Genomic DNA, 18,600 nt, shown 5'->3' with positions numbered 1-18,600 from the left:
CTCCTTTGTGCCAGGCACAGCACTGTTCTTCCCAAGGCTTCTCTCTCAACCTTCTAAGATGTACTGTCTTTATCCCTATCTGAAAAATGCAGCAAGTCGCGGAAAGCCATACAGTGAGTGGTAGGACAGGGCGACAAGCCCAGATCTGTGCGGCTCCCCAGTCATAATCCAGCATTAGTCACCTCTCCGGGCAGGGAGCACCAGACGAATGGACCGTGAGAGCTGGGCTGGGTCGGGTCCTGGCAGTCTGGCTGCACCTGCCAGGGACTCCCTCCCTTCCCTCCAGGGTTTGCTGGTCTCCCAGGAGGTCAGGAGTGAGCATGAAGCTGCCAGTGGCATCGCTTTCCTCCGTCTCCAGCCCGGCCCCCAGGGTCTCAGCTCCCTGTGCACGTGAGGCCGCAGGGTGGGCACCATGCTTCCTGCTCTCAGACTGTACCCCCGAGGAGGCCTCCTCAGGTCAACCCGGTTTTCCAGATCAGGCCCTTCTCCGCTCTGCGCCCCACTGACCCGCCAGACAAAGCCTGGCGTAGGCACAGAGGGGAGGAGGGCCGTCTGGAAAGGTGGTATTTTTAGCAGAAGGGAGAGGGCAGAGCTGCTGCCATGTCAGCCTCATTCAGCAACTGGCTCGGCCTGGCTTCCTCCCAGTTCCAGCCCCGCCCTCCAGTGCCTCCTCCCCCTGCACCTGCCTCCCCTGGAGCCCGGCCTTCTTACCGCCCTCCTGGGTAACACACCACAACGGGGCTCCCAACAGGAGCCGTTTGTCTGGGCCTCTGCCCTAAGGGGTGGGAGGTGGGGATTTCAGAGCAGCCTGGAGATCCCCTGGGCGTTCCCTTCTCTTGGAGGAAGGGAGGGAGGAATGTGTGTGTGTGACGCTGAGGACCGGACAGCAAACTACACCAATCCCCACCCCCCCAACCCCCCCGCATCCAAGCAAGCACGGACGGTCTCTTCTCACCCCCGGGAAACGAACACCCAGGTTTCCATGGGGAGCACCTCACAGGCATCACGTCCCTTCTCTGCCTCTCTCCCACTTCAGTGCAGAGCAAACAGAGGATCCCTGGCACAGTTTGGCTTGAGGCCTCCTGCCCTCCCTGCCGCCACCCTCACGCTGGAGACGGATGTGGTCCACGAGCCTTGCCCTGACACTGAATATCAGACACTGGAAGCCGCCTCCCCGCCCTCCAGGGAGGAAGCTGGTTGGGGGGTGGGGGTGGGTGGGAAGGAGAACAGCAGCAGAGCCTCCCCGAGGAGGTGGGGGGACCTGACAGGGCCCTGTCACAGAGGCAGAAATCCACAGAGAGCCCGTTCCTGCTTTACTGAGTTCTCCTTGGTCCTCCCCACCCCTGCCGACCAGAAGTGCCCGCCGCAGCCAGGCAGCAGTCACATCCGTTACTCTTTGCTCTGGGGGCTCCCTCCACTCTCCACTGTAGTCAAGGGCAAGCAGGTGATGGGAATGGGAAAAGAGAGGTCAGGGTATTTTCAGTCTAAAGGAGATTTATATTCCCTTAAACAGGTCAGGAAATTTTTCTTCTATACCCCTGTGAAACCAATGGTTCCCTTTTCAGTAACTGGAGGGTTTCCAGGAAAAAATCTTGGCCCCTCTGCCAGCACTAGAGAGGACCAACCTGCGGAAGCCCCAGAGCCCCTTCCAGCTGCACTTGGCCGGTACCGGCCCCTGGGCTGTGCAGACCCATGGGAGCAAAGGTACTGCCTGGGGGACTGAATGGAGACAGGGTCCTGTAAGGTGTGTGCACTTGGGCCAGGGATGGAAAAGCGCGCTGGGCAGGAAAAGAGAAATGCAAATCATTAAAAGAGGGAAGCGTATTGCTGTTGGTGGACGAAAGCAGAGTGCTTTACTTAGAAGAAAACAGAGCAAAAGGCAGGAAGGGAAATGGAGAGAATAATTCCTCTTCCAAAAGTCCTGAGACAGATAGTAGTCATCTGTGTACCAGGTCAGGGAAGGCTGTGTCTCCAACACAGACTGGGTACACTCTGCTGTCTCCCAAAGGCTTGGTCAACAAAAGCTGAGGGTCACGTTAAGTTGTTGATCTGGAAAGAAGGATGAAAACCAGAGGTCAGGTCTGAGTATTTTCACTGACCTGGGAGGATATCCACCATCACCCTATGAGCCTGATTTTGCTAGAGCCATGCAAGTACGGCTGGTTATTTTGCCCTCAGACCCACGTGGCAACTCAGGGCAGCTGCAGCAACAACTTATAAGGTAGGCAGGACAAGAAATATTCCTATTTTGCAGGATTTAAAGAAGTTACATAATTTATTAACAGTCTCAAACCCGTGAACTAAAAAAAGGAGTGAGTTGGGTTATTGAGTTGTGTGGGAAAATAAAGTTAAAATGTAATTAATGTATCTAGTATTTTTTCCTCCCAAATTAAGCCAGGATTATAGTTACAAGATTTTTTTTTTTTAAGACAGAAATTCACACAGAAGGGGAAACTAGGAAAGGAGACAGCGGCAACAGAAGATTGGAAACCGTAAAGCTGAGAGACAGTATAATCGCCTCAGCAGAACTACAGAGCTAAGGCGAGAGCCAGCAGGGGGGAAGCTGAAAACCATCTTGCCAAATCCCCAAAAGGCTCAGGAACTGGCATCAGGAAGTTAAGCAGAGGGGAGGGAGATAAAACAAGGATTTGGTACAAGTTGTCTGAGCTGGAACTAGAACCCTAGCTCCCCTCACCCACTCTACACCTCTGGGGCTACCCCCTTTCCCCCACCCCCCAGGGTGGAGTGGGCATACTTAGGACTGGGGGTTGACAAGCTCAGGTGAGGGCTGGCCGGCACAGCTGAGGGTCATTATGCACAGAGCAAGTGTCTGTGCACATACAGAATGTTGAATGCTTACCCTTGAGACCCCAGACCTCTTCTGCCTGGCTCTCAGAAGCAGACTGCCCTGCCTTTGCCCTATAGTCTGGAAGCTGGGAGAGACCTTTCTGGTGATGACCAGCACAAGAGAAAATATCTAGATACACTGCCGCTGTGTGTTGCAAGGGAGGCATAAGCAGCCACTCCCAGCAGCCACAGCGAAGCTTCCCATTGGCAAGCCCACCCCCGACTCAGGGCTTCCGGGCAGCCCCAAATACCTGAGAAAAGCTATAAGCTGGGAGAAGAGCTTGAGGAAACAAACTGCAGGGAAAAGAAACAATAATTAAAAATTATTACTGGGAAATGCAAATCAAAACCACAATGAGATACCACCTCATACCCGTCAGAATGGCCATCGTCAAAAAGACCACAAATAACAAATGTTGGTGAGGATGTGGAGAAAAGGGAACCCTTGTGCACTGCTGGCGGCAATGCAGATTTGTGCAGCCACTGTGGAAAACAGTATGGAGGGTTCTCAAAAAACTAAAACTAGGGCTTCCCTGGTGGCGCAGTGATTGAGAATCTGCCTACCAATGTAGGGGACACGGGTTCAAGCCCTGGTCTGGGAAGATCCCACATGCCGCGGAGCGGCTGGGCCCGTGAGCCACAGCTACTGAGCCTGCGCGTCTGGAGCTTGTGTTCTGCAACACGAGAGGCCGCTATAGTGAGAGGCCCGCGCACCACGATGAAGAGTGGCCCCCGCTCGCTGCAACTAGAGAAAGCCCTCACACAGAAACGAAGACCCAACACAGCCTAAATAAATAAATAAATTTATATAAAAAAAAACTAAAACTAGAACTACCCTATGACCCAGCAATTCCACTCCTGGGTATGTATCCGAAAAGAACAAAAGCACTAATTTGAAAAGATACACGCACCCCAGTGTTCAGAGCAGCATTATTTACAATTGTCAAGATATGGAAGCAACCTAAATGTCCATCAACAGATGAATAAAGAAAATGTGACAAATATATTTATACACACACATACAATGGAATACTACTCAGTATTCTATAAAAAAATAACAAAATTTTGCCATTTGCAGCAACATGGATGGACTTGGAGGGCATTATGCTAAGTGAAACAAGCCAGACAGAGAAAGACAAATGCTGTATGACATCACTTATATGTGGAATCTAAAAAATACAACAAACTAGTGAATATAACAAAAAAGAAGCAGACTTACAGAGAACAAACTAGTGCTTACCAGTGGGGGGATGGCAGGGGGAATACAGGGGTGAGGGTGGGAGAAACAAACTACTGGGTGTAAGATAAGCTCACGGATGTACTGTACAACATGGGGAATATAGCCAATATTTAATAATAACTGTAAATGGAAAGTAATCTTTAAGAATTGTATAAAAAAATTTTTAAATAAATTAAAAAATTATTAATATCCCCAAGAGACAAGAGAAGAAACACAGTTTGCCTCCATGAAATACGAACAGGATACTATTGAAAAGAACTCTCTGAAGAACAAAAATAATACCTTATAATAATGGAATCAAAATCACTGAAATTAATATTATAAAATCAATTCTAATTTATGGATTAACAGTCCTATCTTGTTCCAAAATATTTAGGAGTCTTACAAAATGCACACAGTATAACAGGATAAAAATAATCAACAAGGAAATGAAGGAAAGAGAAAATTAAAAAATAAAAGAAGATGAAGCCAGATATCACATTCACACACAAAATTTGGTCCACGATGTCTTTAGAAAGGTTATTATAGTCACCATATTTGGATTTAAGGCATTAGATATTATTTTGATTATCTTTAAATCTTTGTTGTTTTTTATTTGCATTTGAGAAAATCCCAAAGGCCACTCTGCCTATGGAATGACCCACATATAGATGGCCCCATTCCTGCCCACCTGCATTAGCCCATGTGTCAATTTCATTTCTTTAGGAGTAAGAAACTGCCTTTTTTACTCTTTGTGATTTCTCACTGTGCTCACAGCAGTACTTTGCACCCAGGAATTTACATAGCTTGTACAGTTAACCCTTGAACAAAGAGGGGAGTTGGGGCACCGACGCCCCGCACAGTGGAAAATCCACGTATAACTTATCGTCGGCCCTCTGTACACTTAGCTTCTCTGAATCCACGGTTCTGCATCCGTGGATTTAGTCAACCACGCATGTTGTGCTGCTGTAGTATGTACTCTTGAAAAACACCCGCGAATAAGTGGACCCATGTAGTTCAAAACTGTGTTGTTCAAGGGTCAACGGTTATTTCTTTCCCCATCTTTTCCTGCCTTTTTGTAGAAAGAAGGAAGGAGGCAAGGAGGGAGGGAGGGAAGGAGGTGAGGTGGGGGGAGGAAAGGAAAAAGAAAACCTAACTCAACTATCTGAAGCCATGGGAAAATATTCTGCAGGGTCAGCCTAAGAATAATCCCCTTGGAAAGAACTTGGAATAGTGAGTTGGGCAGGCAAAGGCTGAGATAAAGAAAAATCTTCTCATGAATTGTGTTGGGTTTGAGTCTAATATCCGTATTCCACGACCGTAATGTTTGACATTCTAATGTTCGAAATGAGAAAGGTGCATTCTAAACTTTCTAGAAAAAGAATTTAGCTCAGTGCAGTGGAAAGCCGCGGGCAGAAGCGGGTGGATGATGAGGACAGAGGAGGGAGAAAACCAGAACCATTAAATAGAAGCAGAAAAAAGCCGTTCTCCCTCGTGGAAAAATTTTTATTTTGAAGTTTACGCTCCTATTAACATTTAAATTGAAAGGTATTGCTTGCAACTCTACCTAGGAAACCAGGATATCTGCATTTAAATAAACACCATTCAGAGAAGGAAAATATATATGGGCTCTGAATTTCTTTCTATTTGCTCTTTAAAGAACTCAGTACAAAAAAACTGATGAGGGCTGGGATTTTCTTCTCATTAAAAAAACAGAGATGGTCGGGATAAGTATGGGTTAGACCTTGCTGTGTCAGTAAAGACAGGTGATGGGGAGGGCAGACACTGTATTAACGGTCCAGGGTGAAGAGTATGGAGAAACCAACAAGGTCATGGTCCTCTTCTGCTGGCCACGCGGGGCACCTCTGCCTGATATGAGCACTGCCTTGGTTACAAGGATGGAAGAGTGTCAGCTGCCCTGGTAGCTGGACATGCATTCACGAATTAATCAGTCCCTTTGGGGTTCAAGGTCACAAGAATTGGAGGGCAGAGCAAGGTGGTGAGGACAGAACTCAGTGCTTTTGCCCCAAGGGATCAGTCTGGAAGGTTAGAAGTGGAGAGAGATAGTTGGGCAATGAACATGTTAGCCGTGGGATCAACTCAGGACAAACTGATTCACAGGGGAAGGAATATTCCAGGAACCAATTACTGCACAGCAACCATCTCTGAAGGAAGTGGGGCTTGATTCTGGGTAACCACACAGAGATTCAACAGATGCGGATGCAAGCACGGATTCTTGGAATCAGGCTGCCCTGATTCAAATCCTGGCTCTGCCGTGTACTGGCTGCGTGAACTTGAGCACGTTAGTCCCTCTCTCTGGATCTCAGTTTCCACATCTATAATGGGAGGTTATAACAGTGCCTACTTCAAAGGGTTATTCAGAGGATTAAATAAGTTATTATGTATAAACTGCTTAGAATAGTACCTGGCACAAAGCTAGAGCTATACAGATGTAAATAGAAATGGAAGACACTTAAATTAAAGCTGTTCTCTTTTTTCATACACCACATCTCTCACACGTGTTGTGCAAGAGCACACAAGAGCTAAGTGGCATGTTGGGGTTAGCCCCTAATTAAGGATTGGTACCCAGAGGGAACAGGTTTCTGGGGTCTGTTCTTGTACCTCTCTCGGGTACCAGGAGAGGCTGAGGTGAAGGCTTTATGCATCTATTGTTAATATTGAGATGCATCCACCCTGGAGTGGTGATGCTCCTTATCCTTGGGGGACCCAAAACAGCTAGAGGCCATGGCAGCTAATAGCAGAGGTGCCGGGGGCCATAGAGGCTGCTTGAAACCTGGGCTCTAGCATTGAGCACTGTACTGATCTAAAAGGAAGAGGCATGGGGCAAGACCATAACTTTTCAGTGATCTAATTAGTTAACAGTGCAACAGAGAAGTAGCGCACAAATCTGGAGTAGGAACCTATGTTGATGTCTTCTTTGTATATGTGATTAAAAGGTTTTTGCCTATGGCTTTCTTCCAGAGTATAAGTCAGTTCAGCACCGTGATGTAGTTGTATTTAAGAAACCATTTTTATGTGAAAACAAAATAGTTCTTGGGTTTCCATAAGAAAGTGTCCTCTGCCCATCCCTGTGCCTCCACCTTTCTCCAAGAGCCCCGTGTTCCAGTCATGCAAACACTGCAGTTCTCTGAAAGGCTTGGCATTTTCCTCCCTTTCCTTGATGACGCTGTGCTCTCTGCCAACATGGCTGCCCACACGTTCCACCGGGCAAGCTTCTCATCATCCTTAAAATTTCCCTAAAAAGTAAATGTCTGGGAGGCTTCTAAGGTGCTTTAGCCGACACTGGCGTCCAGTGCTCCAGGCTCCTGTAGCACGTGGCTGATAATCATTCCTCCAACACTTACCACGTCTTACTGTAATTATTTATGTCTCCCTTCCTCCAGCAAATGTGAGCTTGTTCAGGGCTGTGGTCGTGTCTGGTTTATTTTGCCTTCCCAGTCCCCAGCGCGTTGCCCGGCAAAAGCAGGTGCTCAATAAATGTCTGCTAAGTGAGATCACCATCCCACCCTGTGATGATTGCTAAAACTGTATGCACCATGGACTAAAGCAGAATGAAGAGGACGCGCTCACCCAACTCAACCCACTCCAGTGACTCAAACGTCATTGTGACTTGAAGCCAACTTCTCTCTCCTCCAACCTTATGTTTTAAAAGCCAGCCTTAATTATTGCTTAACAATTCAACGTAATTTTTTGCTTTTGTTTTTTTGTGTACACAAAGAAAAGAAACATCATCAACATAGGTTAGGTTTCCGATCGCACAGAGCCATGCAACATGGGGGCTCCTTACCATAAAGTTTAATGAGCACATGTGAAACCCCACAGGTCACGATCCCAACAGACCTTTCTGTGCTGTCCCCACAAGTCAGGAAGAGATCGTGGGGGAAGGTAGTTGCTGTAGAAACGAGAAGTGGTTTCTGGGTCAGAAGACGGGCTTGGCGCTTCCTGCTCCTCAACCCTACCTCCGGATTAGAGAGCTGCCATAAATAGGGACATTATGTGATATAGCATATACAAATCACATCCATTGTCAAGACAAGGGAAGGCAAATTGCAACATTTGTACCCGCCTGATGAAAGAAAGCTAGGTCAGCAGCTAAAGCAAGTGCCTGGAGAGAAGAAAGAATGGGGAAAAAACCCAGAACCGAGAGGCAGAGTCCCAAACAAAAAACCCCTCAAGAATGACTCCCTCCTCCCTGCTGCCACACTGCTGAGCCAACAGCAGAAACTGCAGACAGGAATGATGAGAAGGAAACTACAGCGCAGCCAACCAGATACACGCGAGTAGACCCACTGGGTGCCCAGTTCTCTGTCCTCGGGGGTCTTCCAGCCGGGAACGACGAGCTAAACCAATACAGTCGCTATTCCACCCTAGAGAAGCTCCCAACTCTCCTCCTCTAGATCACGTGTCACTGACAGCTGCTCTGAGTGCAGAGGACAGAAATCGGGGTGGCAAGAATGTGTCCCCAGAGGGTCCCCACAAAGCAATGAGAAGATAGGAGCTTTAAGACACATGGGCACCCTAGAGAGCACTATGCTTTCCAGAAACATGCTGCAGGCGCCTGAGAATCGGTTGATTGCAAAGAATGTGAAAGGCCTGGGGAAGAGGAAGATAAATAGGAATGAGCGTTTATTGTGCATCTACTATGCGCAAGGCGCTGGGCTGGGCAATTTACACGGGACACGCCTGTGAAGCCTCGCAATGGCTCTATAAGGAAGATACTATTTCTCTCATTTTGTAGACTTAGCTATGGAGACAATGGAATTTCAGTCGATCAAGGTCACACAGCCAGTCAGAGGCAGGCCTGGGAAACGGCCTCCCTCTGCCCATGCCCTTTCCATTCGATTCCGTGCTGCTTCAAACCCCAGAAGAGAATTTAACATTCAGTAAAATGTAATGGAATATTATTCAGCTGTTAAAATTACTCTCGTGGAGAATGTCAACGACCAGGGAAAAGTTCACAACAGAATATTAAATGAAAAATAATGCACAAGCCTATCTATTCCATACAACCCCTAGGCTGCGGGTATACATACGTGCATCCGTGCACGTACACCCACGTGGGAGACGCAAGGGAGAAGTACCCCAGATGCTAACAGGGAGCCTTTCTGGGTTGTGATGTTTGGGGTTTTGTTTGTTCTTTCCTACAATGAGAATGAATTCCTTTAACAATGAAACGTTGAGTTCTCTGGGAGATGTGAGCTTTCCTGCTTTTTAAAGTTCTAAGTACAAATAATGAGGCACACCGAACTGATAGGAGACGTTGATCTCAGGCCTGGCCACAGATTCCTTCTCATGAGTACCCCCTTCTTAAAGACACACTAAGTAGTTTCTTCAGTCTTTTCAACAGTGAAAGCAAGACTTGCCAAGCTGCTCTTTGGCCAACAGTATGGACTGCGGAATACTTGCCATCAGAGTGCTTTCTTTACCTGGCAGCTCCAGCTCAGGCCAGCACAGGAACGGGGCTCTAAGATGTCGCTGCCCTCCGCTGCCATTCTTTCCGCATGGGATGCCGTCAGGGAGGTGTGCGGGGCCCCTCAGTACTCTCTGTCTGACTAGATCCCGTGCTTTAGGGGCTAGGCACCTTGCAGATACCCGAGAACCTCAGACGGCTCACACGAACGTCTCTATAGCAATCTTCTCATCCTCAAACGTCCCTTCCACTAATGAGGTTCCCAGGAACAAGCACAGCAATTTCTGTTTGAATGACACGATGGTGTAGAGATAAACAAAACACTGAACTTGATGTCAGAAGACCTGCCTCTGAGGCCCAGTTCTCCCCGTGTTGGCTGGGATGCAGCGTACAGGTCACACCAAACTCTTAGTTCTGAGGCCTAAGAACGATACAGAGAGAACAACAATGGGGCAGAGAACAGTGGATGGCGAGCGCCCTGCTCCCTCCACGTTCTCCAGCTGTGTGGGCCGTACGGCAGCCAGGGCTACACGTGGGAGCTGAGGACTTGAAATCGTCATCAAGCACCTGGGCTGAGACACGTACATGTAAAATACACACCAGCTGTCCAAGACGGTATGAGTTTTCATGAAATATCGGAATAATCTGTACACTGATTACATGCTGATGTGACAGTATTTTGGATATACTGGAGTAGAGAAAATATGTGATTAAAATTAGTGTTATTATTTCTTTTTACACAGTTAATGGGGCTAGAACATTTAAAATTGGATTACAGTTTGCATTATATTTCAATGGACAGCACTTTTTTTTTTTTGAATTTGCTGTGTTGGCAACACAGCATTTATTTACTTAACATCTTTACTGGTGTATAATTGCTTTACAATGGTGTTAGTTGCTGCTGTATAACAAAGTGAACCAGCCATATGCATACGTATATCCCCATATCCCTTCCCTCTTGCGTCTCCCTCCCACCGTCCCTATCCCACCCCTCTAGGTGGATGCAAAAGACCGAGCTGGTCTCCCTGTGCAATGCGGCTGCTTCCCACGAGCTATCTATTTTACATTTGTTAGTGCATATACTGGACAGCACTTTCTGTTTTTTTGGGTTTTTTTTTCTTTTTTTTGCGGTACGCGGGCCTCTCACTGTTGTGGCCTCTCCCATTGCGGAGCACAGGCTCCGGACGCGCAGGCTCAGCGGCCATGGCTCACGGGCCCAGCCGCTCCGCGGCATGTGGGATCCTCCCGGACCGGGGCACGAACCTGTGTCCCCTGCATCAGCAGGCGGACCCTCAACCACTGCGCCACCAGGGAAGCCCAGCATTTTCTAAAGAGAAGGGTAAGACATTGGGCAGAACTTGCTACGAGGGTTTTGCAACTTGCAGTGTACTCTCCACCTTCAGTTTACACACAGAAGGAGATTAGGGGGCAGAGACTGAAGAGGGAGGGTTCTTAGAAGAGAGTCAGCAGAGGGCTGCGTGTTTCCCTTCCTCCCACGATAGCTTCCCCACTCCCAGCACCACCTCCTCAAGCCAAGAAAAGGGCCCTTGAGAGAACCATTTGGAGAGCGGCACACAGGTACCCTAGAGTTTAGAGGACACAGGGCATGGTACCTACGTGTGGCCCGAAAAGATGAGGCGAGAAGCCGGTTAGAGTTGCCCATGAAAGCAAAGACAAAGCTACACATCCAGAGTCTGGCTGGGGAACGATCCTGTGCTTTCTCCACGGGCCAAGCGGAGGCCAACGAAGACTAAAGGTTCCTAGAAAAGACGCGACCCAAGAGCTTCACCTGGTAGGGTGTGATGACTGCAACAGAGTCCTATGAGGGGTAGCGTCAGAATTGGGGGCTGAGGAAGGAGTGGGACCAGGTCAGCTGGAAGGTGCACTGCCCACATCAGGAGACGATGAGGTGTGGTCAGTCACTGAGAAGCTTTTCCAAAGGAATCACAAAGGTGCCCTGCAAGAGACAGATGAGCACTTGGGCCTTGCTGCATGCAGGGCACCAAGAGACAGCAACGCCACCAGGCAAACAAGACCCCGCGGGCCTTTTACCCATCGTTCTCTCGACCCCCGCCCCCCGCCCCAACCCTAGAGGAAGCAGTAATAGAGCTAAAGGGGGGCAGGTGGAACAATGCTGAAGAAGGAGCAGAACAGACCTTCTTTCTTACTGCACGTTTCCAGGAGGGGGTCAAGCCCATGCCCTGGGGAAGGGAGAAGATTTAAACCAGATACAAGACCGACATTCTGATACTAGATCCGACGCAAATGTCAACATCTACAAATGCAAGTTTACTAATACCTGAAGGTTACCCAAAGAAACTGTGGGATCTCCTATAGATGTCAACTAAGAACGGGAGATCAGACAGAATGGGGCTAAAAAGGTGGTAGTGAGAATAAAAGTTGTAGATGCAGCCTTTTTAATAAATTGGTTAAAAATGATCTTATACAAGTCATATCTGAAACAAGAATGATCACAATACAGCCAGCATTTTTCATGAGTCAGGCATGTCCTAAGCACTTCCTATACCTTATCACATTTAATCTTCCCAACAAACTGATGAGTTTATAATGCTCCTTTTATTGATGAGATAATAAGTAACTTGCCCCAAGTCAGGCAGCTTGCAAGGAGGAGACTCCAAAACCCAGGCTTTTAGTCACTTTGCTCTGCAGTCTCTTGGAGTCACTGACCAAGTGACATCTGTGACAACAGCCCTTTGTAAACTGTAAAGTGCCACCACAAATACCAGTGATCATTTATGTTCACTGGCAGGCTGCAAGGCAGAGGAACAAACACAGGGCACCCAGGGGGCGTTACTGGTATCCTCTAATGTGTAGTTAGCAGTCTCAGGGTACACTGGTCATTACAAACAACATGGGAAATCCAAGACAAATAACTTCTCCCCTTCCCTGGCCCTTCCCCAAGTCTTTAAATTTGCAATCCAGGCAAATTTTGTTTTCTAATTTAGAAGTATGATAATGAAGGGCCTAAGAAGTGTGTGCTTGCCTCTGGCCACATATAAGCAGAGAGGTTTTCCAAAGCCCATGTGCATGGGGTGGCAGGAACAGGCAGTGTGACAGAAAAAAAAAAAAGGGTGCTTTGTAGTAGTAAGGACCATGGAAGAGTGGGTGCGCACTGCCCTGGGCAACAGGAGATCTGGTCTTTGACCCCTGCTACTAGTTCTATTACTTTAGGTAAGTCCTATAATTGCAGGGTTCCTCTACTTTCTGAAATGGGGATAATCATACTTTTCCTGCCTGGAGGTCTGGGGTAGACCAGATGATTCTGCTCTAGCAGCTGTGATACTCAGCCCCATTTTTGCAATATGCCAGCCTGTCTTTAGCTCAAGACACGGAGCACAATTCAGAAACAATGGGTACATTACTAACACTAATACTACATCCTGGGGCCATTTCTGGGGAGTGCTGAATGATCATAACTCAAGCAGGTAACATAAATCAAGGGAGGCTGTACGCCTCCCACAAGGCTGGGAGTCCCGGGCACGAGACACAGAGCGGCCTCCTCTGTGTGGTCAACCTCCCTTCCCCCACTCTGGGTCTCTCCCTGGTAAGGGGATGCTCGGTAGTGATCAGTAGTGAGTGAGTGGACTTGGATGACCTCTCTTTCCCCTTATGCCTTCCTCTGTGGCTCCCTTGGCTTGTTTTTGGAGGCTTCCTGTGACCCAGGCTTCTTTGGCAAATGGTTAAATCTCATTCAAATAAAGATCTTGCCAAGAAAAGGGCCTCTGTAAGGAAACTAAAAGTATATCATACCCTCCACCTAAAAACAATTCATCAACAGAAATTCCCTCTCTGGGGTCAACTTATACTCATTTATTCATTCATTGCATGTTCAGCAAGCAGCAGCTATGTTCAACAACAAAACTGGGTCCCTGGCTTCAATGAAAGGTACTTTCCAGGGAGAGAGACAAACGATTTCCATATACGCATACGTATCACACCATGGCAGGTGGTGATAAATGCTAGAAAGAAAAATAAAGTAGGTGACAGGGATGAAATGTAATGGGGCAGAAGTGGGGGAGTTGCTAATTAACAGAGGGAGGTTAGAAATGATCTTAATAAAGTGACACTTCAGCAGATACCTGAGGAAGTGCGGGAACAGACAGGCGGATATCTGAGGGAAAGGCATTCCAGGAAGAGGGAATAGGAGAAGCAAAAGCACTCAGGCAGGAATCTGCTTAGCACACTTGAGGAACAGCAGGTAGACGACACATTCTACATAATCCTGTAGGATATCGTTCTCTTCCCAATTATTAGTGTAACACGCTGACTTAGAGCCACGTGATAAATCCTAGTGATTGTTTGGAAGCAAAGAAGTACTTGGTATAACCAGCTAAGTTCTCTTTCAACTTAGGGAAAGAAAAGCAGTAGAATTGATAGGAATTGGTGACTAGCTAAATATGAGAGATGAAGGAGACACATCACTGAGGACCCCCAGGTCTCTGGCTTAGATAAGGGGGAAAATGATGATGTCATTGACCCAGATACAGAGCAAAAGAAGAAGCAGAGAGTGTTGCTCCTCTGTTCGAATTCAGTTTTATTTTTATTCATTTTTTGGAGGGGGATGGGAGAAAGAATGTGAAGGGCAGGTCTGGTAGGAGAAGAGAGGATGCTAAGGTCAGTTTGTTAAGCATTTAACAGACATCTAACTGGAGATGTCCCTTATGGTACTTCTCATAAAAGTGAGAAGACACAAAGGTGAAGGACAGAATTTGAACATCAAGATTTAAGGGATGAGAAGAGGAAGAGAAGAAGAATGAGAATGGGTGCCTAAGAAGGGCGGGGCAAAATCCGGCATAAGGGTCATCCCGGGAGGGAAAGGAAGAAAGGTTTCAACGATGGCTAATGATGCTGAGATCAAATAAGACCTTATGTTAGAAAACAGTCAGAAAGGCTTGCCGAGCACCGACTGTGTGCCAGGCGTTGTGCCAGCCACACGGAACACTGCAATTCACAAGACTGGCATGGTCTCTTCCACACAGAGCTCACTAGGTTCACAGCTAGGAGGTCCCCGCGACCTTGGCATAGGCTCCTTGAGTGGAAGTCGACCTCACTGAGTTCCTAGGAACGGATAGGAGGTACGGAAATAAAAGTCACCCTTTGACACTCTGCTTTCAGGTGGCCTGACTCTAGTGAAGAGGAGGGAAACGGAGAGACACTTAGGATGGAATGTGGAGTGAGGGGGACTTTTCTTTTCCTAAAGTCTTTAAGACTTGCCTGTATTTCTATGCAGAGGAGAAAGAATTAGCAGAGAGGATGAACCCGAAGGTATCAGAGGCAACACCCATTCATGTGCTCTGAGTCTTATCCAGATCAAAAGAGCAGACTCGCACCCAAACGCAGCCAAGTCCCTGCTTCCACTTGACAAACGAGGGCAGCAGAGCCTGGCGGTGAGAAACGCTGAGCCTGAGGGTCAGACGATCTGGGCTTGAATTCCAGATCTACCACTTACTAGCCATGTGACCTTCACGGCTCCGTGCCTCAGCTTCCCCATCTGCGAGCAGGGATAGTAACAGTTATCCTCAAAGACTGTTATGAGGATGATATTTTTATATCACTTAGAGGCTGGCCCAAAGTAAGTGCTATGCAAGTGTTGGGAAAGTGAAGTCTAGAAACAGACACACGATTTACACATACGAAGCTTGGTAGATGGGAGGAGGGTTAGAAGATGGGTGAGCACACGGGTGAGTATATATCTTTCTTCTTCCAAAGCCATGCAGCGCTCAGCTCAGAACCCCATCTTCTCTGAAACTCTCTTGGGGAGTTCGACCCAGAATGACACATTCTGTAGGAAGTACCCAGCATGGAGCACACCTGTGGGCCGACCTCTTACTTAGGGCACATTCATCCATTCACTGACTCATTCATTTGTTCATCACCCACAGAGCTCCATGCCTCGTCCAGGTATTGTTCTACAAAGATGGGTAAGACACTAGCCCTTCCCTCGAGAAGGCTGCTGGTCCAGAAAGCCTTGGGTCTTCTCTCCTGCTGTCTGCCATGTGTGGTGTGGTCATTCAATCGCTCAGGAACTGGGACAGCATCATTTCTCCTCTGTGTCTCTCAGAGCATCTAATACGGAGTAGGAGCGCCAAAACCCCACAGGATGAAGGAATGAACGTCTATTCCATTCTGTAGGCACCCAAATGAGTAGGAGCCCACACTGTCTCCCAGAAGATGAGTTATCAAGGGAGAAAGGAGCTGACGCTTCTTTGTCCCTTACTACGTGCCACGCACCGTTGACAGTACACTACTCACTTACAGCCAGTGGGTGAGAAAAAGCCTTTCCTACTCCTTTTGTTGAAAACTGATGCCTAATGGCTTCATTCTTATGTTTTCAAATGTTTTCCATTATGTATGGTTTGCTTTCTATGCTTGAAATGTCTCAAGTGACTGGAAACATTTTTCATGCTTCACGTGTAGTCAGTCGCTTTGGGATTTTGCCAGTGTTTGGCTGTTGGGTCTTTTGTTAAGTAAATGCTTGTTATGTACTTTGGTTCTGCAAGAGAAGAGCAAGCCTACCCCTCTGGCCCCGTGTGCACACTCTCTCCCTCTGCCCTCGACGTTATCTTTGTTCGGTGGCAGCCTATCAAAGCCCGTTCCAGCAATGTGCCTATTAGTAAGGCCAGGGTCATCGGCAGATGAGTGAAAACCCAGAACCAAACAGGAATCATTGGGCAAAAACATTTTTTTTCGGTTCTTCCAGGAGAACTAGTGTGTTTGGTTTACCTCCAAGTTAGAAAAAATAAATAAATAAATGGATCACGCATTTTTTTTTTTTTTTTTTTTTTTTTTTTTTTTGCGATACGCGGGCCTCTCACTGCTCTGGCCTCTCCCGTTGTGGAGCACAGGCTCCGGACGCGCAGGCTCAGCGGCCATAGCTCACGGGCCCAGCCGCTCCGCGGCACGTGGGATCTTCCCGGACCGGGGCACGAACCCGTGTCCCCTGCATTGGCAGGCGGACTCTCAACCACTGTGCCACCAGGGAGGCCCGGATTTTTTTTTTTTTTTTAAATCATGATGACCAAAATATTGAAGGCAAGATGTTTATATATTGGTAGCCCATCTTTTCTACCCCTCCAATGACTTCTAAAGGAACAATAACCAAGTTGTGTAGCCTACGCTAGCTCATCAGGTCTTTACGCTTCCCGTGTCCTCCCGCCCAGCAGCACAAAGCAATTCTCAAGTTCAAGATTCATTTTGGCCTTCTGGGGACACTGTCCTTGGCACTGGAAAAGGGAAAAAAGAGTCAGGGGCTTCTGGCCTTGTAGCATTTGGATGCAGGGGTGGGGGGAACATCCCCCTGGACTGGAACTCATGGGTCTGTGGGTAGAATGAACTCTGCTGGCAGGGTCACCTAGATGTGCTTGGGCAGGTTAAAAACAAAGAATTCGTTGTCCTGCCTGCTTAGAAGGCTCCAGAGAGCACAGGGCAAGAAGACTTAAGGTTTTAGAACAGGAAGGAGGTTGAAACCTGGCTCCTTCAGGCTCTGGGACCTTATGACCCACCAAAGAATTTAAAAGAGAGCATTCCCCTTTATTGTAAAGTTAGAGTGTATCTGAATTTATATTAAACTGTACTTAGGCTGCATTCCAATATACTTGTAACCTGCCTCAATGAGAGCTAAATGTCTGATATCTATTAATGCTACCTGAAGGTGCAGACCTTTCCCCTGGGCTTTCTGGACACCTCGTCAAGGGTGGTCTGCCTGTGCTTCTAATTCTGAACCTCTAACCCCCAATTCCTCATCTTCACTGGCAAAGGGCTCCTCCTCTACCGATGCCAATGGCATCACCAACCTCATAACCTTCTGTCCCCCATACTCCAGCAGCATTCTGAATCCCCTTTTTTGCCACCTTCCTTTCTGACCGGTTGCCAAGTTCCCCGGATTTCGCTTCCATGATAATTAACCCACGTGATTCCCCTCTCTCCTGACTGTCTGGTCCAGCCCACCTCACCCCACCCCTGGTGCAGTCAAAGGAGCCTGCACTTCGTTATTAGGGTTAACTGCTGGCTCCATAACTTCCGGCGCCACGACCTTCGGCAAGTCTCAGTTTCCCCACCTCTAAGGACAGGAGATAAAATGAGAGAATTTACATGAAATGCGTGCACAGCATCCGGCCCCTAGTTGGAGCCCAGGGAGCAGCAGTTCCTTTCCTACTTGCTGCTCTGCCCCCCAGAGTCCTTCCTCCCAGCATTTCTCTGCTCCGATCCATTTCATTCTCTGCTGCCAGATTAATTCTTCAAATGCAAAGCTCACTTTCTCACCTCTGTGCTCAAAACCTTGAACTGCTCCCCACTGTGTCTCGGAGTAAAGTCCACACCGAGGGCCTAGTTTTAGGCCCTTCATATCTGACCCTCACTACCAGCACAATCACTTTTCTGTCTTCTCTCCTTCACATGCCCTGTGCTGTGGCCACCTGGATGGCTGACGCATCTCCGAGATTGCCCTCTGCTCTCCTAGCCTCTTTCCTTTCCTGATGCTGGAGAGAAGGCATCTGCTCCGTGTCTATGTGTCCAGTTCTGACCCATCCAGCTCAGCTCAACCCTTGGGAAAGTCTTCCTGATGCTTGATTTGTGGCAAAAACCAAAATAAATAATAACGCACACGTCATTTACCCAACTTTTAGCACTCTGCAGGGATCACTTAATTGTCAAAGTTAAATAATGTTTATGTTAAGGAGATGCCATTACTAAGTACATAAATATCAATTTACAGTAGCTTAGTGTGTTTTGTGGGTGTGGGGGGGATAGACAGAGATGAAAGCTAAGACAGTAGCTTTCTGTATAGAGATTTCCATATTTCTAGATAGTAAATTAGTTTGAGAAATAAAAGGCATTTGCAGATATTCTCTAGTGAAGTATTATTAATTCCCGAACGTTATAAGCTGACCAGGCATATCCTTCTATGTAAGAAGTGTTGCAGACGTTAAAAACCCAGCTGTGAAAACTGAAAACAACTTAAACTACTCCAATAATTGGGACACAGTTAAATAAATTATGGTATGCTCACATTAGAGGCTATTATACAGCCGTAAAAATGACGTTTTTGAAGAAATTAAATGATGTTGAAAAATGCAAGATAAGA

General features: G+C 47.4%; 1 protein-coding gene across 4 annotated transcripts in view; it reads right to left on the bottom strand.

Moving 5' to 3' along the window:
- Positions 1-18,600, bottom strand: part of TMEM178B (transmembrane protein 178B) — a 368,443-nt gene that overhangs the window by 45,261 nt on the left and 304,582 nt on the right. The window lies entirely within an intron of this gene.

The sequence above is a fragment of the Pseudorca crassidens genome, chromosome 8 (assembly GCF_039906515.1).
Source record: "Pseudorca crassidens isolate mPseCra1 chromosome 8, mPseCra1.hap1, whole genome shotgun sequence".
In the NCBI taxonomy this organism is placed as follows: Eukaryota; Metazoa; Chordata; class Mammalia; order Artiodactyla; family Delphinidae; genus Pseudorca; species Pseudorca crassidens.
The sequence above is the reverse complement of the archived record's forward strand: the minus strand, read 5'-3'. Positions and strand labels throughout refer to the sequence as shown.